Source organism: Anolis sagrei, chromosome 7, assembly GCF_037176765.1.
Source record: "Anolis sagrei isolate rAnoSag1 chromosome 7, rAnoSag1.mat, whole genome shotgun sequence".
NCBI lineage: Eukaryota > Metazoa > Chordata > Lepidosauria > Squamata > Dactyloidae > Anolis > Anolis sagrei.
Window position 1 is genome coordinate 27,651,177 of NC_090027.1, and position 26,914 is coordinate 27,678,090.

The 26,914-nt window shown below is 41.8% G+C and overlaps 1 pseudogene; it reads right to left on the reverse strand.

Moving 5' to 3' along the window:
- Positions 1-24,640: 24,640 nt before the first annotated feature.
- Positions 24,641-25,704, reverse strand: LOC132782557 (vacuolar protein sorting-associated protein 29-like; annotated as a pseudogene).
- Between the last annotated feature and the right edge of the window lie 1,210 nt (positions 25,705-26,914).

A 26,914-nucleotide genomic window follows, 5' to 3' on the forward strand; every position in this document is an offset into this window, starting at 1 on the left:
CTCTAATTTGGGATTCTAGGGAATCTTGCCAACGTTTTTTCTCCTCATACAGGTGGCACACAGACTCTGTGCTGAGTATCTTGTTAAAATTTGAATCCAGAAGAGGACAAAGAGGCAGATGGGATACATCAGTAAGGTTTGAGTGGAAATCAGAGCACTATGTGATATGATGCTGCTGCAGAGGGAAGCATATGTGAGGTGAGAGGAATAAGAGAGCTTCGGTTTTCAAAAAGAACATTTAAGCAATCAGAAATAGAGTTGTGATGGTATATGTTGCACCTCATCCAGATGCAAAGGATCAAGATGGGATTTAGGAAGAGAAATCCCTGCATATTGCATGCATTTAATGTCTTTATTTTGCCCAGTCTTATGCTCCCATCTCGTTTGCATTGAGATTCAGCTTGGGACAGAACAGAAGCTTGGATGGAATTACATTAGCTTTCCCCTGGGTATAAAGCAGTGTGTGGTAAACCTCCAAGATATTGGATGGATAGGAGAGCATTCACTGTGCGGTGTATAATATCATTTGTCCCTTAGGCAGTTCCCTGATGTGGGTTTTTGGTTGCCAAGTATTTTTTGCCTTCCCTCCATCTTGTTGCTTTGATAAAAATGCAATAGATATTTCTTCCTTCTCTCATTCTCAGCAGGATTTTTTCCTTAGTATGGAACTTTTTAAAGTCACATTATTAGTAAATGGAAGAAAACCACTTATCTATCAAGAAAGAAAGTTTTTGGAGGTGTTTTTAGAAAGAAAGGGAATAAATATTGGTTTGGTTTCCTGCTTGGAAACAGATGGAAATAAAAAGGACAATTTCTGGGACTAAATCTGGTGCAAATACTTCTTAGAATGTGTTTAAGGGCACTTTGGGATAATACAAAGGTCACAGCGTAGAGGATACAGCTCTATAGGGTCTTCTGAGGATCCTAATGTCGAACCATAGCTTTCCATAGTTGCTTACCTTTGGTCTAATTGGATGTATGTCCAGTAGGGATGTGAGATCAATAAAAAAAAAATGTTTCAAACATCACTGCAAAATGGGGGACACTGGTGCTTCATTTCTGAAGTGTTTCTAAAATAAACTAGCAAAAAATTCATTTCTACAACAAAAATAACGACATTTCATTACTATTTCGTTACAGTAATTGAACGTGTGAGAGCCGTTCAGCAGTGGAACTGTCTGCCCTGGAGTGTGGTGGAGGCTCCTTCTTTGGAAGCTTTTAAACAGAGGCTGGATGGACATCTGTCAGGGGTGTATTGAATGCAATATTTCTGCTTCTTGGCAGAATGGGGTTGGACTGGATGGCCCATGAGGTCTCTTCCAACTCTTTGATTCTATGATTCTATGATAATTAAATTACTATTACTGGGGAAACTTCAGGCGCTCCTTTCTCCCCCATTTTTACAGATATTGTGGTGAAACATGCTACATTGGTAGAACACATTTTGTAAATTGCTTTGATAGATTCAATAAATCTACTCCAGTTGGGACTAGCAGTTGAATCGAGACCACAGGGACCTCCTCATTGTTTTTCAGTGGTTCACAAACTGAGTTTGCTTTAAGAGGACGTAATTAAAAACCACAACCAGGTAAACAGATACAGATATACAGAACATTCAAAGCTATTTGGGAAATGGTGGGGAAACATGTTGATTGCTGATAAAAACATGGAAGAATTTGGACAAAAATGGCATGTAGTTGTTTTGCCTAAAATAGTGCTTCATGTGCAGGAAGCAGTGTTTTCTGCAAAGAAAATATTATTTCTGTTGTGAAATATCATATTAAGTACTAGCTGTCCCCTGCCACGCATTGCTGTGGCCCAGTCTGGTGATCTGGAAAATAAAGTAATGAGAAAGTCTTGGTTTCTAATATATGTAATTTCTTGATGCTTGTGAGTAAACAGTATTTCTTGTTGTTTCTTTGTCAGTGTTGATGTAAAGATTGTCTGGTTTGCCTACTCTGGAACATGCAACATGCAAATTGCTCTTCTTTAGGGGTCCCTTTCAAATTTATGATACTATATCTCTCTGTGTGTGAATCATATATATCTATCTATATCTATGGCTGGATGGCCCTTTGTCAGGAGGGACTTGATTACATTTTCTTGTCTTGGTGAAGGGAGTTGGACTGGATGGCCTTAAGTATTTTCTGTGATCATGGGGGTTCTGTGTGGGAATTTTAGCCCAATTCTGTCATTGGTGGGGTTCAGAATGCTCTTTGATTGGAGATGAAGTGTACATCCCAGTAACTACAACTCCCAGATGTCAAGGTCTATTTCCCCCAAACTCCATCTGTGTTCCTATTTGGGCATATGGAATATTTGTGTCAAGTTTAGTCCAGATCCATCATTGTTTGACTCCACAGTGCTCTCTGGATGTAGGTTAACTACAACTCCCAAACTCAAGGTCAATGCCCACCAAACCCTTCTAGTGTTTTCTGTTGGTCATGGGAGTTCTGTGTCCCAAGATTGGTTCAATTCCATCATTGTTGGAGTTCAGAATGCTCTTTGATTATAGATGCACTATAAATCCCAGAAACCACAACTCCCAAATGACAACATCAATTTCTTTGAGGGAAGAACATACATTAGGTTCTTCCCTAATTTTTTTTTTGAGTTATGTTAATCCCACAAACGAACTTTACATTTTTATTTATATAGATAGGAAAAAAATACTTTGAAAAAATCTGATTTCTTCAGAAATCAACCATTTGCAACAATTATGATATAGTTTGTACTGGAGAATGTTGGTTTAGGACAGTGGTTCCCAAACTTTTTTGACCAGGGACCTCTCTCTAACATTAATATCAAAAGGGATACGAATCAGTTTTTGGTCAACTTTAGATTTGGTTTGGTTATTTGGGGTGCTGATTCAGAAAGTTGCATTGGACAGACCACATCACCTCTAGTTTCTGATACAGAACATATGCTATCCAGTAGGGGACATCTGCTTGACCACAGAAAACCATATTTAATAATCTAGAGCCGCACAACTTATTTTAGGTCTCATGGCCTACCAGTGGGCCACGACCCACAGGTTGGGAACCACTGATTTAGGAGGAAAGAACACTATCAGCTAGGGATGGTGTGACAGTATTGTTGATCCTTGCCTCAAACACAAATTCATTTTTTTCTCGTTTTTCCTTTGTTTTATGTAGTCTATGTCTATGTCAGGTCTAGATGGATGAGACTATCCTCTTTTGCTTCTTTCTCATTCTTTATGCATGTAGAGTCTCACTTATCCAACATAAACAGGCCGGCAGAACATTGGCTAAGCAAAAATGCTGGATAATACGGAGGGATTAAGAAAAAGCCTATTAAATGTCAAATTGCATTATGATTTTACAAATTAAGCACCAAAATATCATGTTTGTTCAACAAATCGACAGAAAAGCAGTTCCATACATGGTAACATTGTATTGAAATTACTGTATTTAAGAATTTGGCACCAAAACATTGCAATGTGTTGAACACTGGATGAGCGAAGGTTGGATAAGCAACACTCTACTGTATTTATTTATTTTTAAATTTATTTTATGGAATGGTTTGGACTTTTAATCATCCCAACTGGATTAGATTGTAATCCCATAGTCAATTTCCCTCCAGTACACTGATTATGCTCAATTTTTATTTGTATATTGCATTCCGATAACCAACCCACAAACTTTGGGGATTTCATGTGCAATCAGAAATCTGGTAACAATGCAGGGGCAGAGATATATTAACAAGCTGCAGAGAAGGAGGAGGAGGCTGTTTACTTTTTAAATGCAGTTACCCTGTTAATATGCTCAAACTCGGATTTAGTTCTGGAAATCCCACTGTGCGCAGGGGCTTTGGTGTTACCTTGAATGAGAGAGCAAATGCTTATATATTATGATAAACCAAAGAACCACATCGCTGTTCATCAGGTGTGGTTAGAACTCAATTTATTTCCCTCTCTTACGACAAATACAATATGAAAAGGACTGCCTGTGTTTATCTAGTCCTGACAACGGCAGCTCTGGGCTTGGGTGAATGTAATGGAGGAAAATTGGCCCCAGGAGTCTGGCAATGTCATTCTTATGAGCTAGGGGAAGAAGGAGCAGGTAAATTGCATTCATTAGGCAAGGCAGTTGCAATTCACGTTCAGCAGGGAGCTGAGAAGGGGCAACGGATGGCACTGGTGGGGATGGGATAGCTGAGAAATGATCTCCCAGGAGGGCTGAATAGTTTTTTTCTGGCATGGCAGATGAATTCTGTGTTTACTGTGTTTGTTTTCTCTTTCTTTCTATTGCTCTGTTCTTTTAGACACAATGAAAAAAGACTTCTTCAATGGCCCACTTACCATCCTTGGGAGTCTGCTAAGCTGTTATTTCCAATGAGGGTGTGTTCAGAATTTCGAGTGGGTAGACAGCTGCATTTTTCAATAAACTAGGGTGTATTATTGACATCCGTTTATTGAAAGGTACTCTCAAAAGATTTAATACAGTGAGTGTTGATTCAAAGTTATTTATATCTAGTTTTCCCTTGAGATAATACTTAGATTTCATGGTTTGACCTTAAAATCTTGAGGTCTCAGTCTTCTTTCCTCATTGTCAGGAAGAGAGTATAACTTTTAATATATACATAGGAGAAATAAAAACCCCACCCCAGTTTCCATTCTCTCTCTCCCAAGCTATCATTTGATGGAAAGGATGCTTCCATTAACAAGTTGATCTGATCATCCTTGGATGTTGTATATCCCATCCAAGCCATGCATTTTAAGTGTTTTGAACTGTCTTTCTATCCTGATGGAATTCACTGCAGTAAAACTAAAACTCAATGCAAGTTCTATTGTCATTCAGGAATCCACCTAAATCAGGGTTTCTCACCTGGGGGTCGGGACCCCTGTGGGGGTCGTGAGGGTGTATCAGAGGGGTCACCAAAGACCATTAGAAAACACAGTATTTTCTGTTGGTCATGGAGTTGGTGTGGGAAGTTTGGCCCAATTCTATCGTTGGTGGGGTTCAGAATGCTCTTTGATTGTAGGTGAACTATAAATCCCAGCAACTACAACTCCCAAATGTCAAGGTCTATTTTCCCCCAAACTCCACCAGTGTTCACATATGGGCATATTGAGTATCCGTGCGAAATTTGGTTCAGATCCATCTTTGTTTGAGTCCACATTGCTCTCTGCATGTAGGTAAACTACAACTCCAAGACCCAAGGTCAATGCCCACCAAATCCTTCCAATATTTTCTATTGGTCATGGGAGTTGTGTATGCCAAGTTTGGTTCCATTTCATCGTTGGTGGAGTTCAGAATGCTCTTTGATTGTGGGTGGACTATGAATCCCAGCAACTACAACTCCCAAAATCAATTCGCCTGAACCCCAACAATATCCAAATCTGGTTGTATTGGGTATTTGTGCCAAATTTGGTCCAGTGAATGAAAATACATCCTGCATATCAGATATTTACATTATGATTCATAACAGTAGCAAAATCACAGTTGTGAAGTAGCAACAAAAATAATTTTATGGTTGGGTTCACCACAACATGAGGAACTGTATTAAGGGGTCGCAGCATTAGGAAGGTTGAGGAACACTGACATAAATCATAGAAAACAGGTTATCAAAGTGCTGTAGATAATACTAAACCTAACCACCCAAGATATCCCACATTAAAAATGGACATGTGTGTCCAAGTAACTTCCATTGTCTAGACTCATCTCTTTTACTCCTTTTCTCTACCCTTTGGTGCAATGGGGTGTCATCACACATCATTTAGAAAAGTTGGCACTATAGTTTAAAGATTCTGGGAATCATAGCCCAAGCTGTAGCTTTCAATTTTCATGAGGGACCAGACAAAAAAATGAGAAAGGTCTATAAAAGAAAATCAGAGTACTAAAACTTCACTGTATGGGCTCAAGATATCCTGCTGAGTCTTCCTGGAGAGCAGGATGATGGGAAACATGGGTTGTGCTCTCCAGTGATGAAATCTAATAACCTGGAATCTAAGTTCTGATTATATTGTGAGAGAACCTAAATGTCTCAGTAGGGAAGAAGAATCAGAATTACAGAAAATGTTTTTTTGCTGGGACAATACCTTATACTGTTTGATGCTTACCAAATTGAAATCACCCTATAGTGCATCTATAGTTACTTCACAGACTCCCCAGGGACACTTATACAGGTGGATTCACCCTCTATGAAAGACATGTTTGTTATGGAACAAAGTGAAGCATTTGGCTCTAGGACACCATTGTGATGTATAATGGGTATGGAAATCCCTAACTGTTACTTACTTACTTACTTACTTAGGTGATCCCTCGTAGTCCGAGGAGGATGGTCCTCCAAGGTCGGTGTTCTGGGGGTGGGTCCATAGGTGACTGTGGAGCCCTATTATTGATCTACACCTTCTCTTACAGTGAGGGTATTGGTTTCCAGGTGGAAGGCAGTTCCGGTCAGGGTTGACTTGATGCGCTTTCCTTTTGGCACGTTTTCCCTAACTGTAACTGTACTGTCGCACGCTGGGCCTGTGCATAAGACTGTAGACAGGACATAAATTCCGTGTGCCCAACGGGACGCCGGGGCTGCCTCAGATTAAAGGCCCTTGGATTTCCTTAAAACAGAGTCTTTAGATTGCTTAAAGGTTCAACAAAGTTCTTTATTAATGAAAACAAACAGGTACTTTAAAGCTTTCTTAACAGTCTGTTGGCTCTCTCTCAATCTTGTCCACAGGGAACAGGCACTATCTTCATAACTGTAACTAATGGGGAAATCCTTAACTTCTAATCTGGGCAGTCTGTCTTTGCCTCTGTTGGCATGGAGCCCCTGCACCCGGTACCAACTGCTTCTGGCTTCCACGAGTGACCCTTACCAAGCAGAGCTTTGTAGACTTCCAGGGGAAAAATAATTCAGGTTTCTGTGGTGGCTGGCTGAAGTCCCTCAGCAAAGGAGCTGTAAGGCTGTATGATCCTCAGCCAAGCTGTGGGCTGTATATCTCCCCGGCCAAGCCGTAGAAGACGAAGCTTTCTACAGGAGCTCTTGATATTATGTCCTGCATGGAAGGCTTCTCTGTGTGGATTGAACCCAAAATGGCTCCTATTCCCTCTAAAACCCAAAAAGGGGGCGGGTCCAGGGAACCTAACTATAATTGACAGGTGGCTTGTCCTATGATTGCAGCCAAAGGAAGCCACCTATCTGCAGAGTCCCTGAAACTTAGGACTACAACAAACATTCAATGCAAAGCAAACAAAATTGGAGCTCCTGGTACAGTTGTACCTGCACAGTAACACATCATCAATATGAAAGGTATATCTCCCTATACTACATTTGGTTTGACTGTCCCTAATGTGTCTTTCCTTAGGTCTCTCACTTGTTCATTTTTAAAAGGAGGGAATGTGTTTCTTTTTTCCTTATTGTTTCTGTACACGTCTTAAATTGCACACATTTCTTGAATGCCCCTTGCATTAGTCAAACGCACACATTTTTGCTATGCACATATGTCAACGATAGACAATTGAGATTGATGTTTTGAAACGGCAATCAAGATGAGAATTCCAGAACACGGATTACACCCACCCCATGAAAAGTTTCATAACTGAGAGAAATCCTTTGGATTGAAATTAGATTTCTCACCCATTCCTATTGATGGCTAAGTGACACTGTGTCACAAAATCTGAATAATAATAATAATAATAATAATAATAATAATAATAATAATAATACTAGTGTATCTCACATTGCCAGCAGAAGGTGTATAACAAGTCCCTTTCCACTTCCATTTACAACTTCTAATCAGAAAAATACAATGGGCTTTGACTTCTTTGTAAAAAAAATTACATAGTAGGTTTACTTACAAATACTAAAGGTTTCTTTCATAAGATGGCTTGGTGAAAGATCGCATAATGTGTGCTCTTCAAACATGGAGAACAGAGAGACACTCCCAATACAAAAAAAATGGAGGTGAAATAAAGTATAGACTAGCTGCAAACTAACTAATATGGAAAGAGAGCAAGTGTGACATAAGATTCAGGAACAAGAAATGACATGACATGAATTCATGCTATGCCTAAACATTTAGAGAGAGGTACAAACTAGGAACTGCTGATTACAGACACATGGAGGGCACTTCCAGACAGACCTTTATCCTGGGAACATCTGCATTTTAAAAAACGTGGATGTTCCTGGGCCCCTATCCACACCTAGCCCAGAAAGCACACAGTTTCTGGGGTGGGTGTACTAATGTTCTTTCAGGACTAATCCTAGAGGACATCTGGAGACCCTATCCCCCTCCCCAAAAGCCCCCAAGCCCTTTTTAAAAATAAGGAAAATTACAGTCGCTCCTCTCACTCCCCACTCTCCTTGTGCATCATTTCTACATGCCAGGAGAGCTCCAGCAAGACTGTAATGGAGGCCAGGGAAGTTTTCCTTACTTTTAAAAGGGATTTGGGGGCTTTGGGGGAGAAGTGTGGTTTTCCCACAGTTTTCCAGACTAATTTAGTCTGGAAAACTGTGGAAATTGCGCCTGGATTGCAGTCCAGACAACGGAAGCAGTGGGTGTATCCCGTGCCTTCCAAGGAAGCATGGAATAAATCCACTGTCTAATTAATTTGCCACAAACCAGGGTTTTCCTGGTTTGTGGCAAATTAATTGCTGATTGGCCAAAATGTCATTTGAACAGAGTCCTTGTTATTGCAGTAGTTTCTGCAATAAAGGGGCTGTCTGGATGGGCCCTGAGGCTCCAACACAAATATGTTTTGTGCATGGTCATTAATAATAATAATAATAATAATAATAATCTTTATTTATACCCCGCTACCATCTCCCCAGGGGACTCGGTGCAGCTTACATGAGGCCGAGCCCAGAATACAAGAATGCAAGCAATAACAACAACAATACAAGCAATTAAAATCAAACAAGACAATAAAACAATAACATAAGCATTAACAATAGGACAACACACTTTAAAATCTATGGGTAGATCAAATGTAATTAAAATTTAAAAATAATGCTGGACATGGGCAAAAAAGTGATGGGGCATTTGTGGAAACATACAGCAGACCTAAAACAATATAAAGTGCTTTGGAGGACAAAGTACTATGGGATCATTATTCTGGGAAGGCACACTGGAACAACCACATCTTCAAGCGCCTCCTAAAGACTGCCAGAGTTGGGGCATGCCTGATGTCCTTAGATAGTGAGTTCCAGAGTCGAGGGGCCACCATCGAAAAGGCCCTCTCTCTCGTCCCCACCAATCATGCTTGCACAAGACATTTAGATAGTTATTGCCAAAATCCTACATTGTTATTCATGTGCTACATTACCCATGTCTCCATCCCCAGAACTCACTGTTGCACTATGATAGATCCGACTATCCCATTTGCTTACTTGTAGGGACTGGAGGAAAAGGAATACTTCTTGTGAAATGGTTGCCCCCATCACACACAAGTAACAGCCCTTTGAAGGCATCTGGGAGCACCTTATGGTCGATAAGGATCCACCTCTGAGCAACCACCCTCTCAGACCTCTGGTGAGTGCTCTGGATAATTGACAGGATAGCTGTTCCTTTTTCTCTTCTGCAAAATTGCAGCCAGATGGTGCTTGGAGTCTCCCACCTCCACCAGACCCTAATGGGCTATAGAGCCTTCAAACTGTTGTGCAGATTTAGACAGTGACAGCCAGGGGAGTGTAGTGGCATACATTTCCACTTCATTGCACAATCCTGAGCATACAGACAGACTGACATACTTCTCTGTGTGATGAGAAGTTCTCACTTCGTATGGTTTATCCAAGTATCCATCTCTTTTGGAAGAAGCCTCGTCAGGCTTACAATGGATTGTAATATTCGAATTGATTTGCCAATGCAAAGGTTAACTATAAGTGGAAGCACAACACAAACATTCCCATAAGCAATGAAATCATCTGCTCTACATTGGTTGTTTAGAAATCTCTGCAATCTCTCAAGCTGTTTGCTTACAGAAACCAAATCCAGCTCTCTAGCTCTGTATCATTCTTAGTTTCAGGAACACTTGAAAATGGGTATTAGAATCCCCAAGTATCCTAGATTACTTAATTTAGGGACAATTACATATCTTTGTATACATCTCACGTCTCAGAAGATTTTAGGAAGGAATTTAACAATAAGTATACAATTATTTTATTTTATTTATTTAGAGTATTTGTATACGGCTTTTCTCACCCCGAGGGGGACTCAAAGCAGTTTACACGTAAGTAGTGGCAAAAATTCAATGCCAGTACAAACAATTACAATTAAACACTACAATTAGACATAAATCAAATTAAAATACATCCATAAGCAATAAAACAATCATTAAAACAATAAAACAGTCTCATTCGACGAATCGTTGTTCCAGTCATTGTCTTTCCGAAATGTTTACTTCTACTGCCCGAAGGCCTGGTCCCAAAACCTTAATTTTAGGGGGTTTTTTTCTAAAAGCCAGGAGTGAGGGAGTGGATCTTACCTCATTTGGAAGTGTGTTCCATAGGCGGAGGGCCATAGCCGAGAAGGCCCTGTCTCTCATCCCCGCCAGGCGCATCTGTGCTGCTGACATGAGCGAGAGCAGGGCCTCCCCAGATGATCTTAAATTATGAGGTGGGATGTAGGGGTGGATGCGTCTGGACAAGTAAGCTGGGCCTGAACCGTATAGAGCTTTATAGGTCAAAACCAGCACTTTGAATTGGGCTCGGAGATGGACCGGCAGCCAGTGGAGCTGGCATAGAAGGAGGGTGGTATGCTCCTTGTATGCCGCCCCAGTTAGTAATCTGGCTGCCACCCATTGGACTAGCTGAAGTTTCTGAACCGTCTTCAAAGGTGGCCCCATGTAGAGCACATTGCAGTAATCTATCTGGGATGTAACCAGAGCATAGACCACCATGGCCAGATCAGGCTTCCCAAGGTATGGGCGCAGCTGAATGATGGTGGATGAAACATACCTTTTCTCTCCATAGGATATTGCCAAATTACAGCTTTCTTCACCATTTGCTGTGTTGGCTTAGCTGTTGGGATTTCTAGTTCACACATTAAGAGGGTTTCAATTTGGCCTGTTGTGACCATAGGAAACATATATCACTCTTGGTAAAAACTCTGAACTGCCACCAAGGATTGTCCTATGTCAAGCATATTTCAGTTCAGACAGAAAATCTGGTATATGATGCAACACCATAAACAAAGTGTTATGCAGTATAGATCTGTAAGACTGGGGCAGACTTAAAAGCATAATGCACCCTTTAGTAACAGCAGCACAATCCCTTGTTTGTGATGCTGAATCAGAAACCCAATCTGTAAAACAGCCAGACATGCCACAGGATGCCAGACATTTTCTACAAACAGCCTCTCCTCAACAATGTCACTCCCTTTTTATCTCCTTTAAAATGCAAATTACTTGTTTTTCCTGAAGGAAAACCAGTGGCAAATCATGAGATTCCTAATGGGGGGAAGGTTGGGGAAGGGATTTGACATACCAAAAGAATGATAAATATTTTTTGTGCATCTTTCCAAGTCAAACTGCATATTAAGCTCAATATATGTATGGCTGAAGAAAGGGGTCCTCTTGCCCTATGACATCCATTTAGAAAGCAGTGTGTATGTGTGTGTGGGGGGGGGGGGGCAGGAGTGCCTTGAGAAATTGCAAGTCGTGTCTGGTGTGAGAGAATTGGCCATCTGCAATGACATTGCCCAAGGGACACCTGGATATTTGATGTTTTACCATCTTTGCGGGAGGCTTCTATCATGATTTGTAGAACCCAGATACATGTAAAACACAAGTCACAGCCAGAGTTCTGTGAGTCAGTTACAATATTGCAAGTTAGCCTTATAAACCTGTGACTTTTTCTGTTCACATTGATGATTATGGCACCATTTCCTTGACTGGAAATACCTCCACCTTAAAATCTGTTAAAATCTGTTCTGCATGCCTATTTGCACTGCAATTTATATTCAGTCTGGTAAAAAATCATAGGAGCCCCCAGTGGTGCAATGGGTTAAACCATTGTGCTGGCCAGACTAAAGACCAACAGGTCAGAGGTTTGAATCCTGGGAGAGCATGGATGAGCTCCCTTTGTCAGCTCCAGCTCCCCATGCAGGAACATGAGAGAAGACTCCCACAACGATGGCAAAACATCAAAATATCCGGGCATCCTTGCAGATGGCCAAATCTTTCACACCTGACATGAAAAAAAGCATTACCCAACACAGTTACCCAAGTTGACTGTGAGAGCCATTCAGCAATGGAACTCTCTGCCCTGGAGTGTGGTGGAGGCTCCTTCTTTGGAAGCTTTTAAACAGAGGCTGGATGGCCATCTGTCAGGGGTGATTTGAATGCAATATTCCTGCTTCTTGGCAGGGGGTTGGACTGGATGGCCCATGAGGTCTCTTCCAACTCTTTGATTCTATGATTCTATGGTTCTATTCCTTGGTTGAGCTACCTACATTTTCAGGTGGGTTTCAGAGGTTTATTTATTTATCGTATCAGAAATGTATTTGAGAAAACATAATGTTTTCTCAAAAAAAAAGTAAATACTCCAAACATTAGCATTCTATTAAATGTCCTTTGACCAGTAGCTGGCCACTTGGAGTGCCTCTGGTGTTGCTGTAATAATAATAATAATAATAATAATAATAATAATAATAATAAAACATTATTTGTACCCCGCCACCATCTCTCCCAACGGGGACTTGGGATGGCTCACATGAGGCCAAGCTCAAACAACAAATTACAATAAAATAAAATACAAATTACAATAAAATAAACAACATCGCAGTAAAGTACAATACAATAAACAATATACAGAAAACATAAAAATCAGTAAACCAAACATAATGACAGTGAGCGAGCCACATGTACATAAAATGATTTAAAAACTCAGGGTGAGATAAAGGAGCAGAATTATTTGTAAGGGAGAACTCATAGAGAGACGGGGGGGGGGGGGTGTACTCCTAGAACAGGAACATTGAGGGAGCAATAGCTTAAGATTATGTGACTACTCTCCAAAAGCACAATGGCAGTGCCAAGTCTTGAGATTCTTTTTAAAGGTTTCTAAGGTAGGGGTTTCCTAATCTCTCTGGGCAATGAGTTCCAGAGTCGGGAGGCCACAGAAGAGAAGGCTCTTTCCCTTGTATCCACAAGGCGAGCCTGAGAAACTGGCAAGGGCGAAAGAAGGGCCTTCCCCAAAGATCGAAGAGTTTGGGCTGGTTAATGGAGAGAGATACGATCACGAAGGTAGGCGGGTCCCAAACCATTTAGAGCTTTATAGGTAAGAACCTGTACCTTAAATTGGGACTGGAAAATGAAACTCCCTGTAAGTCGCCCCAGTTATTAATCTGGCTGCCGACCATTGGAGAAGTCATAATTCCCGGGCCGTCTTCAAGGGTAGTCCCATGTAGAGTGCATTGCAGTAATCCAGTCTAGAGGTAACTAAGGCATGGACCACCATGGTCACTTCAGACTTCATGAGGTATGGTCGCAGTTGGCACATGAGTTTTAATTCTGCGAAGGTTCTCCTGGCCACCGCCGGCACCTGTGCTTCAAGCATCAGCGTTGAGTCCAGGAGAACCCCCAAACTGCGGACCAGTGACTTCAGGGGGAGTGCAACCCCGTCCAGCACAGGTAAGGAGATCCTCCATTGTGCATGTGGCAGGGCTCAGGCTGTATTGTAATAGGTGGTCTGTGATTTGCTCTTCTCCACACTTGCATGTCGTGGACTCCACTTTGTAGCCCCATTTCTTAAGATTGGCTCCGCAGCTCGTAGTCCCAGAGCGCAGTTTGTTCAGTGCCTTCCAAGTTGCCCAGTCTTCTGTGTGCCCAGGTTTCTGAGGTCAGATCAGGAGACAGAACATAGTCCCAGGGGCGGCTCGTCCATTACACGAAGTAAGCGGTCGCAGAACACTTTTTTTTGCCAGGGGCGCAGAGGCGCCTCTGTAAATGCCCCTTGACCGCCACTTGAGGAGTGCCCCCTCAGCTCACAACAGCCCTAGCAGTCCAGGGGGAGCCTCGGCTTTCTTGCCTCGCTGCCGGGTGAACCTCTTCCCAAAGGGGCCGGTCCCAATGGCTGAGGAGAAAGTCAGGAGAAGAGGTGACTTTTGGTGCACACGCTGGGGTCTTCAGGTATGCCTCTGGATCCAAAGCGGGCCAGGCAAGGGAGCAAGTGCGGCAAGTGTAGTTACTGGTATGTATAGTTCACCTACAATCAAAGAGCATTCTGAACTCCACCAATGATGGAACTGAACCAAATACGGCACACAGAACTCCCACGACAAACAGAAAATATATATCAATGATTGGTTGGGGGGAGGGGGTGCGCCAAAATACTGTTTGCTTACCGTTGAAAATTACCTAGGGCCACCTCTGCATAGCCCTAATATCATGGCTATTTGTGCAATGAAATCTCAACATTTCTAATCTCTCCCCCCCCCCCCCCACCCTTTTCTCACCTTTAGGAAGTTGAGACCTATGTTTTAGTGTGCCTTAATACTGAATGGAAGAGTGTACTTATTTCTTCTCTGTGGTTTGACAATACTGCTATCTTCTTAGTAGTCTTTCTCAGTGATGCAAGTAAACAGTTGACCCTAAAACTAAAATTGCCTTTAAATTGCTTGTTTCTTACTGCATAAGTAATATTTTCTTCTTCCTACTATTCCACACTTAACAGCTAGCTCTACTAGTTTTGTTAAAACAAAATAAACAACATGATTTGAAAAAAGTAAATACTCCAAACATATGCATTTATGTGTCAAACTTATTTAAATAATACTACCATCACAGACAGAGAAATCAAATGCAGTCTGCATCTGCTTTCACAATGCTGAACACATTAACTTGACAATAAACCCAATATTTGCGGTTGAATAGGAGAACTGGGAAATCTAAATAGGAGAATATTATGTTTCTATAGCCATGTGCACATCGAGCCAGCTCCGTCTAATTCTTAAATATTTTCTTTGTGGGGGAGTGGCAGCTGGTGGCTTCTATGCCAGAGAGGCAATGAAACAGTTCTGTGTTTTTAATAAGATGCTGAATTGTATCTTTCAAATAATTTCTGCATCCTGGGATGCTCTTTAAAAGTTCAGATTAAAATCCAAAATAGATAGCAACCAGCAGACAGAAGTCCTTTGTCCCACCCTGGTCATTCCACAGATATATAAACCCATTTTCCTACTTCTAACAGACCTCACTACCTCTGAGGATGCTTGCCATAGATGCAGGCGAAACGTCAGGAGAAAATGCTTCTAGAACATGGCCATATAGCCCGGAAAAACCTACAACAACCCAAAATAGATTGTTCATCCCATTGACATGAAAGCCACCAGCCCCCCTAACACTAAGGATATTTTGTGGAGGCAATCTGCCTTTGATGGGCCCATTTCAACCCAAGTTCTGATAGTTTGTAGCTGCCCTCTTCTTGGTGATCTGGGCAAGTCCTTAGACTCCAGCTCTAAGGTCCAGTCCAAAATGCATTCCTGATCACTTTCCCTTCCAAACATTTCCTTGTGATTGCCAGGTTGAATAAAGATAATTCTTGTTGGTTATTTTTTCAGTCACTTCCGACTCTTTGTGACCTCATGGACCAGCCCACACCAGAGCTCCCTGTCCATTTCCAACCCCAGCTCCTTCAAGGATAATATCCATCCATCTTGCCCAAGGTCGACCCCTCTTCCTTTTTCCTTCCATTTTCTCCAGCAACATGATCATCTCCAAGCTTTCCTGTTTTCTCATTATGTGGCCAAAGTATTTCATCTTCTCTCTAATATCTTTCTCATCTTTCCCTCCAGTGTGTAGTCGGGCATTCTTTCTTGGAATATGGACTCGTTTGATTTTCTTGCGGTCCAAGGCACTCTCAGAATTTTCCTCCAACACCACAGTTCAAAAGCATCTATCTTCCTTCACTCAGCCTTCCTTATGGTAACAGCTCTTGCATCTACAGGTTACTATGGGAATATTACTGCTTTAACTATGCAGATCATTGCCAGTGTGATGTCTCGACTGACTATTTTATTGAGATTGGTCATTGCTCTCCTCCCAAGAAGGAAACATCTTCTGATTTCCTAGCTGCAGTCTGTGTCTGCAGTAATCTTTGCACCTAGAAATATAAAGTCTGTCACTTCCTCCACGTTTTCTCCTTCTATTTGCCAGTTACCAATCAGTCTGGTTGCCAGAATCTTGGTTTTTTAATGTTTAACTGCAATCCAGCTTTTGCACTTTTTTCTTTCATCTTGATTAGAAGGCTCCTCAGCTCCTCCTCACTTTCAGCCATCAATGTGGTATCATCTGCATATCTAAGGTTGTTAATGTTTCTTCAAGCAATTTTAAATCCAGCCTTGGAATAATCAAGTCCCACACATCATATGATGTAGGAAGGTCAGGGATCCCATAGCTTTAATAGTAATAGATCCTGGAGCAGACATATGTATTACAAAGTTTCATGAGGTAAAACTACATGATACTTCCTCACCTGCCTACCACCAACCTTTTAGCTACTTCCCTCTCTCTCTCTCCCTTACCAATAGCTCTTTACTGATTGGCGGAGAACAGAAGCATATAGCTGTTGCTATAGCTGCAGACACAGAAACATGGCATCCTCTGGGAACCTCCCAGGGACTATTCAGATGTTTCAGAAGATAAGGTCAGTGGTGTGTTTCCAGGTGAAATAAGGGACAAGGTTCATATGAAGAAGAAAGGATTACAGCAGGTGCTGCCCGTAATGCAAGCCTCATCTACTGAAATTCTTTTTTCTGTCTTACCATTAAAAGTGCAGAAGTCCTCTCCCTTATTCGATCTGGCAACCCTGCAAACCAGCTATAGAACCACAGCTGGATAATTATCTGCCAGCCAGCTGTGCTTTCCACTGGCCAGAAGATGAACACAAGGTGGAAGGATGCTGCAACATCTAAAAGGTGGAGAAAGGGGGCAGTGCTGAGTTAGGCACTGGTTTGTTTGTTTGCATTGTAAGGCAGCTCAAATTTTGGTGCACTTGATGGCAGCACCCTGTTGCAATGTATCTGCTACCAAAAATGGAGCTTTCTCTTTGGGTTGTTGCAGGTTTTTTCGGGCTATATGGCCATGGTCTAGAGACATTCTCTCCTGATGTTTCGCCTGCATCTATAGCAAGCATCCTCAGAGGTAGTGAGGTCTGTTGGAAAAAGGAAAAAGGGTTTATATATCTGTGGAATGACCAGGGTGAGACAAAGGGCTCTTGTCTGCTGGAGCTAGGTTTGAATGTTTCAACTGACCACCTTGATTAGCATTTGATGGCCTGGTGGTGCCTAGAGCAAACTTTTGTTGAGAGGTGATTAGATGTCCTTGTTTGTTTCCTCTGTTGTGCTGTTGCAAGTTTAGAGATTTTTAATACTTGTAGCCAGATTTTGTTCATTTTCATGGTTTCCTCCTTTCTGTTGAAATTGTCCACATGCTTGTGTATTTCAATGGCTTCTCTGTGTAGTCTGACATGGTGGTTGTGAGAGCTTCCTCACAAAAGCTTTCTCTTTTATAATAGGAAGTGAAATCATAACAGCCACAAAATCTTGCGTGGGAAGGGAACAAAAAGACCATCAAGTCCAACCCCATATTATGTGGGAATACACAAGAAAGAACTTCTAAAAAATGTCCTTCCAAGCTTTGCTTAAAAATCTCCAAAGACAAAGAGTTTGCCACCCACAAGGAAATATTTTTTACTGTAAGTAAAGAAGACAACAATGAAGAAGTATTTAGGTGCAATCTCTTGCTGTGCTGGTACAGTTGTACCAGGAGCTCCATTTCTGTTTGCTTTGCATTAAATGTTTGTTTGCAATCCCAGGCTTGGGATTTTGCAGCAGGGTGGCTTCCTGCTATAGTTTGCAATCATAGGGCAAGCCACCTGTCAATTATCGTTAGGTTCCCGCCCCTTTTTGAGTTTTGGAGGGAATAGAAGCCTTTTTGAGTCAGTTCTCACAGAGAAGCTTTCGCACAGGACATAAAACCAAGAGCTCCTGTAGAAAGCTTCGTCTTCTACGGCTTGGCCAGGGAGATATACAGCCTACAGCTTGGCCTGGGTTGTACAGCCCTGCAGCTCCTTTGCTGAGGGACTTCAACCAGCCATCACAGCAACCTGAACTCCTTCTTTTTCCCTGGAAGTCTACAAAGCTCTGCTTGGCAAGGGTCACTCGCGGAAGCCAGACACAGTTGGTACCGGGTGCAGGGGCTCCACGCCAACAGAGGCAAGTACAGACTGCCCGGATTAGAAGTTAAGGATTTCCCCATTAGTTAATTACAGTTAAGAAGATAGTGCCTGTTCCCAGTGAACAAGATTGCAAGTGCCAATAGACTGTTAAGAAAGCTTGAAAGTACCTGTTTGTTTTCATCAATAAAGAACTTTGTTGGATTTACTTTAAGCAATCTAAAGACTCTGATTGGGGGAATCTAAGGGCCTTTAATCTGAGGCAGCCCCGGTGTCCCGTTGGGCACAGAGAATGTATGTCCTGTCTACAGTGCGACAGCACACTTGCCTTGTTATTTTAATACATTGGTTTGTATTGTAGTTTGTGGAGCAGCTGAAAACAAGTTAGCTTCATCTTCTCCATGAAATCCCTTTAGATATTTAAAAACACCCATCAAGTCACCTTTCAGTTTGCTGTTCTCCAAGCGAAGCATATCTCAATCCCTAACTCATTCTTCACAAGGCATGGTTTCTAGACCTTTAATCACCTTCCATGACATGACAATGTTCCACATTCCCACCAGTGTGTGACAACCAATGAAATGGAACATGGTCAGGGAAATGTAAAACATCACTGTGTTACCGGGGTCAATGTTACGCAGTTTTGCTTTTAGCATAATATTTCATTGGCATACATTGCCTCCAAATGCCAAACTCTGAGCTGCAGTTTAGAAGTTCTGGCTGAAACAATAATCCAAGATTTCAAGGGAGGATAAAAAACATTCCAGTGGAAATGCTGCAAAGAGGGGGAGAGATCCATGTGTAGGAGAGAGGGGGTTGTCCATTTCTAATTCTATAGCAACAATAGGCATCTGACTTTTTTCTCTAAATCCTGCATAAGCATCTCAAGAAAGGAAAGAAAGGAAGAAATCCGGTGCTGGAATAAAGCTCCATTGAGCCATCATTCTGACACTAGACACGCTCCCTGCCACTGATATCATCTTGCGCTCCAGCCCTGGCTGCAGCTGCATTGCAAACCTCTCCGGCATGTAAACACTTATTATTATCGCTTCTGCAGAGCAGCCCATAATGTCTGTCACTCTCTAATCCCTTCCCATACTACTGCCTTCATTCCTGGCAGGTGTTGACTCTTTATTTTGGCAGGACGCTTTTGCTTCAGCACCCGATACAGTCATGCCTTCCTGTTGCATTGACATCAATGAGACACAGTTATGGTCCATAATTTAGCCAGTGATGAAATGTGGGCCTCTCTCTGTGGAGGGCAGGAACCACCGTTGAGCATTCTGGGTCGTTGTCCTTTCTTCTGCTTTCCCTGGCTCTGCTCGTGTGCCTTTAATCAAAGCTTGCCACACAGACATTTTTAGCAGGTGATGTTTTTCCTGGCATACAAATTTTAGATTTTAGCAGGGAGAAGACATGCATCTCTCAGCAAGGTTTATAAATGGCTCCCCTTGAGAATTAAATTGCAAACATGGCAGTGATTTTAAGAGACTTGCTGTGATTCCTCCCATGTCCTATAGTAACACTCTGAGCATTAACAACACAGATCTGCCCATCCAGATTTTCTCGTCTATGATTTTTATCACACATCTACTATACTGTCAGTTTTAATGTTTCAAAATTATCCTTCCACATTGGAGATAGGAGCTAGTCAGAGTACAAGTGTTTCTAAAGGAGGAGTGGAAAATGCATAAGAATTTGTGGATCGTTTCCACTGTGTTCCTGAAATTAGTGGGCTGCACCCCCAAACATCAAAATGATTGAGTTCTTGTAGTTTTTATCGAGCTGTATGGCCATGTTCTAGAGGCATTTTCTCCTGACATTTTACCTGCATCTATGGGAGGCATCCTCAGAGGTTGTGAGGTCTGTTGGAACTAGGACAATTGGGTTTATATATCTGTGGAATGTCCAGGGTGGGACAAAGAACTCTTGTCTGCTGGAGCTAGGTGTGAATGTTTCAACTGGCCACCTTTATAAGCATTTGATGGTCTAACTATCTTTGTTTATTTGTTTGTTTTTTGTGTGGCTTGTTAGTGCCTGGGGGAATCTTTTGTTGAGAGGTGATTAGCTGTCCCTGATTGTTTCCTATCTGGAGTTTCCCCGTGTTTGGATGTTGTTTTGCTGTTATAATTTTAGAGTTTTTTTAATACTGGTAGCCAGATTTTGTTCATTTTCATGGTTTCCTCCATTCTGTTGAAATTGTCCACACGCTTATGGATTTCAATGGCTTCTCTGTGTAGTCTGACATGGTAGTTGTGAGAGAGGTCCAGCATTTCTGTTTTCTCAAATGTTCAGTAGAGGACAAGAGGGATCCTCCTACTTCTGCAGGAGTCTGCCGTATACCATGCAGCTGTGAACAAGTCTACATAGGGACCACCAAACGCAGCATTGCCCAAACATGAATCAAGGAACATGAAAGGCACTGCAGACTACTTCAACCAGAGAAGTCAGCCATAGCAGAGCACCTGATGAACTAACCTGGACACAGCATATTATTTGAGAACACAGTAGTGCTTTGTGGTGCTTTGTGACCATGATTTACGGCTTAGAACTGTTCTAAGGCGTAAATCATGGTCACAAAGCACTACAAACCAGGGATCCATAGGAATCCTGACTTGCCTGTGAATTTTTAATTCACAGGCCTGGCTTTTATGCAAACCCAATCTGCCAAAATGAGAAGATGTAAGCCAACATGATCTAAAGCTATACACCAATGCAATTCATTTAAAGATTTGTTCAAATCACAGATGGTAAACAGGGAATCAAGCCTCTGAGATGATAGCATAAAGCAGAAGCCAGAAGGGAAGAAAGGAATTTCAGAGAAACCATAATGGCCTGAAACCTATTTATACTGCCAGAACAGCTTAGACACAGCGAATAAATGTGATTTATCTATATGTTGATTCACTGTTCAATGGTTGATTCAGCTGATCTGCTGTTACTTGGACTAAGCAATAAGACAGCCCAATGATTAGAACTACCTGGATTAAAGAGTCAAACAAAGCCCCCTTCTACACTGTCATATACAATCCAAATTATCTGCTTTGAACTGGATTATATGGCTGTGTAGACTCAGGCCCTTTGAACACAGATGCACAAAACCCCACATTTTCTGCTTTAAACTGGGCTATATGGCAGTATAGACTCAGTTCAAAACAGATATTGTGGATTATTCTGCCTTGATATTTTGGGTTATATAGCTGTGTGGAAGGGGGCTCATATAATCCAGTTCAAAGCAGATAATGTGGATTATCTGATTTGATAATCTGGATTATATGGCGTTGTAGAAGGGGCCAAAGTTGATTCTTACATGCAACTTCTCCATGATATCCATTTTACAGTGACCAAAATTCCATTTGAAGCTGGAGGTGTACATAATAATAATAATAATAATAATAATAATAATAATAATGTACTGATTCTGGGGTGTGTGCAATAGCAGACAAAGGGAATCTGGTGTCCAGAGAACTAGAAATTGGCATCTAGGGCTTTTCAATAATGTTTTTATGCAGAAGTTTTAAAATTGTTTTTTAAATTTATTTAAAATGTTTTTAAAACTGCATAATTTTATTGCATTGTAATAACTTTTAATGTGTTGCTATTTATGATCTAGTAAATGCTTTTAGCTATTTATTTTAATTTGCAATCCCTTCCCTCCTCCTCCTCCTTGTCTTGGGGTTTTATATTGGTTTTCCAGGGTTTTATGCCACTGCAACTATTTCTGCCACCATCATTGCAATCGGAGGAACTATCCAATATCTCCTTACATACTGCTTTTGTCCACTTGGCATCCACAGGTAGATTTGCTCATAAGTCCTTTATGTCAGCATCTGGCTAACCATCTTCATTTTGTGTGAATAACAACAGAGGCAATTGGTTGGAATAAAAGAGAGTGCTTTCTTAGTCATCTCAGGCTTTCCAGGCTTTCAGGCCCGGGGATGACTCCTGCCTTGTGGCAACAGAAGATCTTTCCACACTGCTCTTTATTCCAGGATCTGATCCCAGATTATCTGCTTTAAACTGGAATATATGAACCCCCACTGTCAGATAACCTGGAATAAACAGATAATCAGATAAAAATGAAATGCAAAGATACAGAATGAGAGATGCCTGACTCAACAGCAGTATGTGTGAAAAAGATTTTGGAGTCCTCGTGGACAACAAGTTAAACATGAGCCAACAACATCATGTGGCAGTAAAAAAAGCCAATAGGATTTGGGCTTGCATAAATAGGAGTATAGTGTCCAGATCCTGGGAAGTCATGCTACCCCTCTTTTCTGCCTTGGTCAAACTACATCTGGAATTGCACTGTGTCCAAATCTGGGCACCACAATTTAGGGGAGATGTTTACAAGCTGGAATGTGTCCAGAGGAGGGCAACTAAAATGATCAAGAGTATGGAGAAGAAGTCCTATGAGGAGCGGCTTAAAGAGCTGTGCATATTTAGCCTGCCGAAGAGAAGACTGAGAGGAGACATGATAGCCATGTATAAATATGTGAGGGAAAGTCATAGGGAGGAGGGAGCAAACTTGTTTTCTGCTGCCCTGGAGACTAGGACACAGAACAATGGCTTCAAACTACAAGAAAGGAGATTCCATCTGAACATGAGGAAGAACTTCCTGACTGTGAGAGCCGTTCAGCAGTGGAACTCTCTGCTCCAGCGTGTGGTGGAGGCTCCTTCTTTGGAAGCTTTTAAACAGAGGCTGGATGGCCATCTGTCAGGGGATGCTTTGAATGCAATTTTTCTGCTTCTTGGTTGGAGTTTGGATTGGATGGCCCATGAGGTTTGTTCCAAATTTATGATTCTATAATCTGGAATCAGATCCTGGGATAAAGGGGCAGTGTGGAAGGGCCCAGATAGAAAACAAACAGGAACTATCCCAGCCCTGAAAGCAACCACTAAAAAGCCACTCTTCCTTATTCCAACCAAATGGCCCTCAGGAGTCAATGAAAGTGATATTCCATTGTACAGTTAGCAGGATCTGTTCTAAATAAAGATTTGGGATAGCGAACGTACATCTGCACTGACTGAATATCCAACTGAAGTGAAAGAAGATCTATCTAGGAAAATTCATATGCAAAAATTAGTCCTGGGAGATATATATAAGAGAGAGAGAAATGTATAAAATAAAGTAAGGCAGACTGAGCCAGTCCAGAAGGCAAAATAAAATCAAAGAGGGGAGCTATGAAATCAGGAACTATTCCAGAGTACAGGAAAATGAGCTTTGGGGAAAAGCTCTGATTAGGGATGGAAGAGGTATTCAAAAATATTCAAGAACATAGTCAAAAATTGTTTTCTCAAATGTCAGGAAACTCTTATGAGATTAGATTAATTGAAGTTTGAGATTGCTGCACAAAAAGAAGAGAAACAACAAGAAAGAAAGAAAAAAGAGCCCAAACGTATGTATTAACTACTTAGTTATGTATTCTTTTTTTATATATATATAATCTTTATTCATTTTCCAAAAGTTAAAAAGTACAAAAAATACAAGCATCAAACATTGTCCATACATTCAACCAGGTACATTATCTCCATTCATTCATGTCGGGGGGGGGGGGGGGTGGGGGTCGGTGGTTGGGTGGATATAGGGGATGGCATCTCCGAGTACGTATGGGGGGGGGGGGAAGACAATAAAGGGGGGCGTTGGGGGGAGGGGAGAGGGGCTGGGTATATCATACAGTTATGTATTCTTAACTAAATAACTTATTTTAGTCCAGTTCCCTTCTCCACACTATTGCCACTAATGTACCGTATATACTCGAGTATAAGAAAATCTCACAATATCTGCTTTGAACTGGGTTATCTGAGTCCACATGCCATTTAGTCCAGTTTAAAGCAGATAATGTGGGATTTTATTCAACTGCGTGGAAGGGACCTAAGTCCACACTCAGATACTGTGGGATTTTCTGCCTTGATATTCTGTGATATAGGGCTGTGTGGAAGGGCCCTGGGAGAACCCATACTGATTTTAAGAGGCTGTTTTGCTGGTTTTATTACCTTAGGTCCATGACAAATGTTTATTTAACCAGGAAGGAAACCAACTTAATACACCATAAACCTCCTTAAGTCCTGTTCTTGGGAAACAGACAGAGTGCAGAGAAATAAAGGAAGTAAATATAGAAATAAGTGTTTGGAAGTTTCCAGGCTGTCCATCCAGCACGCTTTTTTCCAATTCCATCACTAAGGGGAGAGCATCAAGGATTATTCTCCTCCAGAGAGACACATTACAAAACCAGGTTTATTCCAAAGGAAAATGTGGACACTTCAGGTCATGTGGACAATCTCTCTGGGGTGGGCCTTGCCACTGTTGCTGCCATTTTTGATAGGGGCTTACTATATAAGCTTCTCTGTGAGGCTTGGAGACTATGAAGCCTTGTGATGCTTAAATCCCCCATCAAAAATGACACGAGGCTGCAGTGAAGCTGCGACAAGTGAAGAAAATGAAATGGCAAGAAATGGCAAGAGGTGTTGCAGGAAAAGCTTTAGACATTTGAGGTCTTCTTAAATTCAATCTGTTCCACCTTCACATCATCTCCAAGGAGCTGGTACACATACATTACAACTGTGGAAGACTGGATGTCCATCAGAACAAATGAAGAAATGATATTCCTTTCCAATGCAGTGTAGGCACCAGTGGCCGACCCTGGGTTAATGTAGAACCTTTTCTCATGTTCCAATGCCTCAAACTTGTGGGTATGGCCAGATAGCTTCCAAGCACAATTCAAAGTGCTGGTGCTGACCTATAAATCCCTAAATGACTCTGGCCCAGTTTACCTGTCCGAACAGATTCTCCCCTATGAACCATCAAGGTTGTTAAGATCTTCTGGAGGGGCCCTGCTCTTGGTCCCACCTCCTTCGCAATCGCGTATGGTGGGGATGAGGGACAGGACCTTCTCGGTGGTGGCCCCTCGGCTCTGGAACTCTCTCCCGTTGGAGATTAGATCTGCCCCTTTCCTCCTGACTTTCAGAAAGCTGGTAAAATCTTGGCTTTGGAATATAGCATTTGCAGAATGATGATTGAGTCAATAACGGCTGACCACACTGGGAGATAGTGATGAATTTGTGATTTTACTCTGACGACCTGGCTTTTGTAATTGTATGATCTGTATTTTAATGTATTTTTGTATTAATGTATTATGATGCTATTATGTTTATTCTATGTGTGTATGAATTTTCTGCTGTTAGAGTCCCTCTTCGGAGGTCGAGAAGACCGGGTTAAAAAAGCTCTAAATAAATAAATATTAGGATGTCGACATCCAGCTGCTTCCTCAGAATGGCCAAACTGGCTAGATCGCCCCAGAGAATCACCTGATGGCCGTGAATTAAGCCAATTCTAAACTGCCCAACAGTGACAATTTTCTGCTGTGGGTAACCCAGCTCCTCATCAAAGTCTCCTCTGACCACATGAACATCCCCAGCCAGGGTCCTCAGCTAGTCATAAGTCTCCTTGGTGCAGAGATTCCTAGTGCAGAGGATGTGCTGGATCTTCCCAGGAACCAAGAACTTTCAGAACTTGGCCGGGAGGCTACCAGATCGATATGGGATGTGAAGGTCACCTAACACCAGCACCAACATTTTGCAATTCTCTGACTCCTTCTCTGCAGAGCAATGGAGCAAAGCAGGGACAAAGAGGTTGCCTTGCAGCACCAAAGTACAACTTACAATTTTAGTTACTTGTTAAACAATAGGTGTTCCTGAACCAAAGTTGCCGAAGCAATGTATAGTCACATTTTGAAGCTTTTAAAGAAGATAAACAATTGTAGGGAGAAAATTGAGAAGCTCAGGGGGCTAAAAATGACCCTGTGGGACTGCAGATGACCCGTGGGTTGCATTGCCCCTACTCTGGGTCTCTTTCACATCACACAATAATTTTGTTAGCTGATATGGTTCTGTCTGTCCTGTGGAAATGTGTAGTTTAAAGGCAAGGAATTTAGAATTCTCTGCCAGAAAGCTCAAGTGTCTCAAACCACAAACCCCAAGATTCCATCAGATGCAGGCAGGGCAATTAAATTGGAATCTTAGCACTGTAATTATGTGGTGAGAAAGGCCCCATTGCGTATATGAGTCAAGCCAAAGGCTTCTTTTCAGTCCTGTAGCTGCATCTGCTTTGCCTGCATGCCCCAGACAATTTGTTCTGGGCAGTGTATTAAGGCTTTGCACACCACACAATCACTCCTACTTGTAGTGACACTGGTTTTATAAAGCAGACCTTTACTTTGTGGTTTATCACGTCCTCCCAATGTAGCTGTAACGATCTCTCTGCTTCCTTTTTCTCCCAATAAACCAGAGAAGGTAACCTTCAAGAAATAACCGATTCTTTCCTCCTCTGGTTTGTTGTGAAATAAACAAACCAGACAGCTGATTCCAGCTACATTGAGGCTAAATGATAAATGAGAAAAATCACAGCGTGAATGGGAGGTGACAGGGCATGACTAGCATTAGCCATAAGTTGGGTCTGAGTCATTGATGGCACTCTTCTAGGTTCCCTCACAACTCCTTTACTTAGATGCAAGCTAAGTATGTGCATGAAATTCGTTCCTAACATTTCTACTGTTTCTTTCGGGGTTTTTTTTTAAAAAAAATATTTTATCATACTGGGACTGTGGGGCAGCTGTCTGAGTGTCAGCTGCATTAAGATCACTTCTGACCAAAAGGTCATGGGTTCGAAGCCAGCCCAAGTTGGAGTGAGCTTCCGACCAATTGTGTAGCTTGTTGTTGACCTTTGCAACCCAAAAGACAGTTGCATCTGTCAAGTAGGAAAATTAGGTACCACCTAATTACAAAC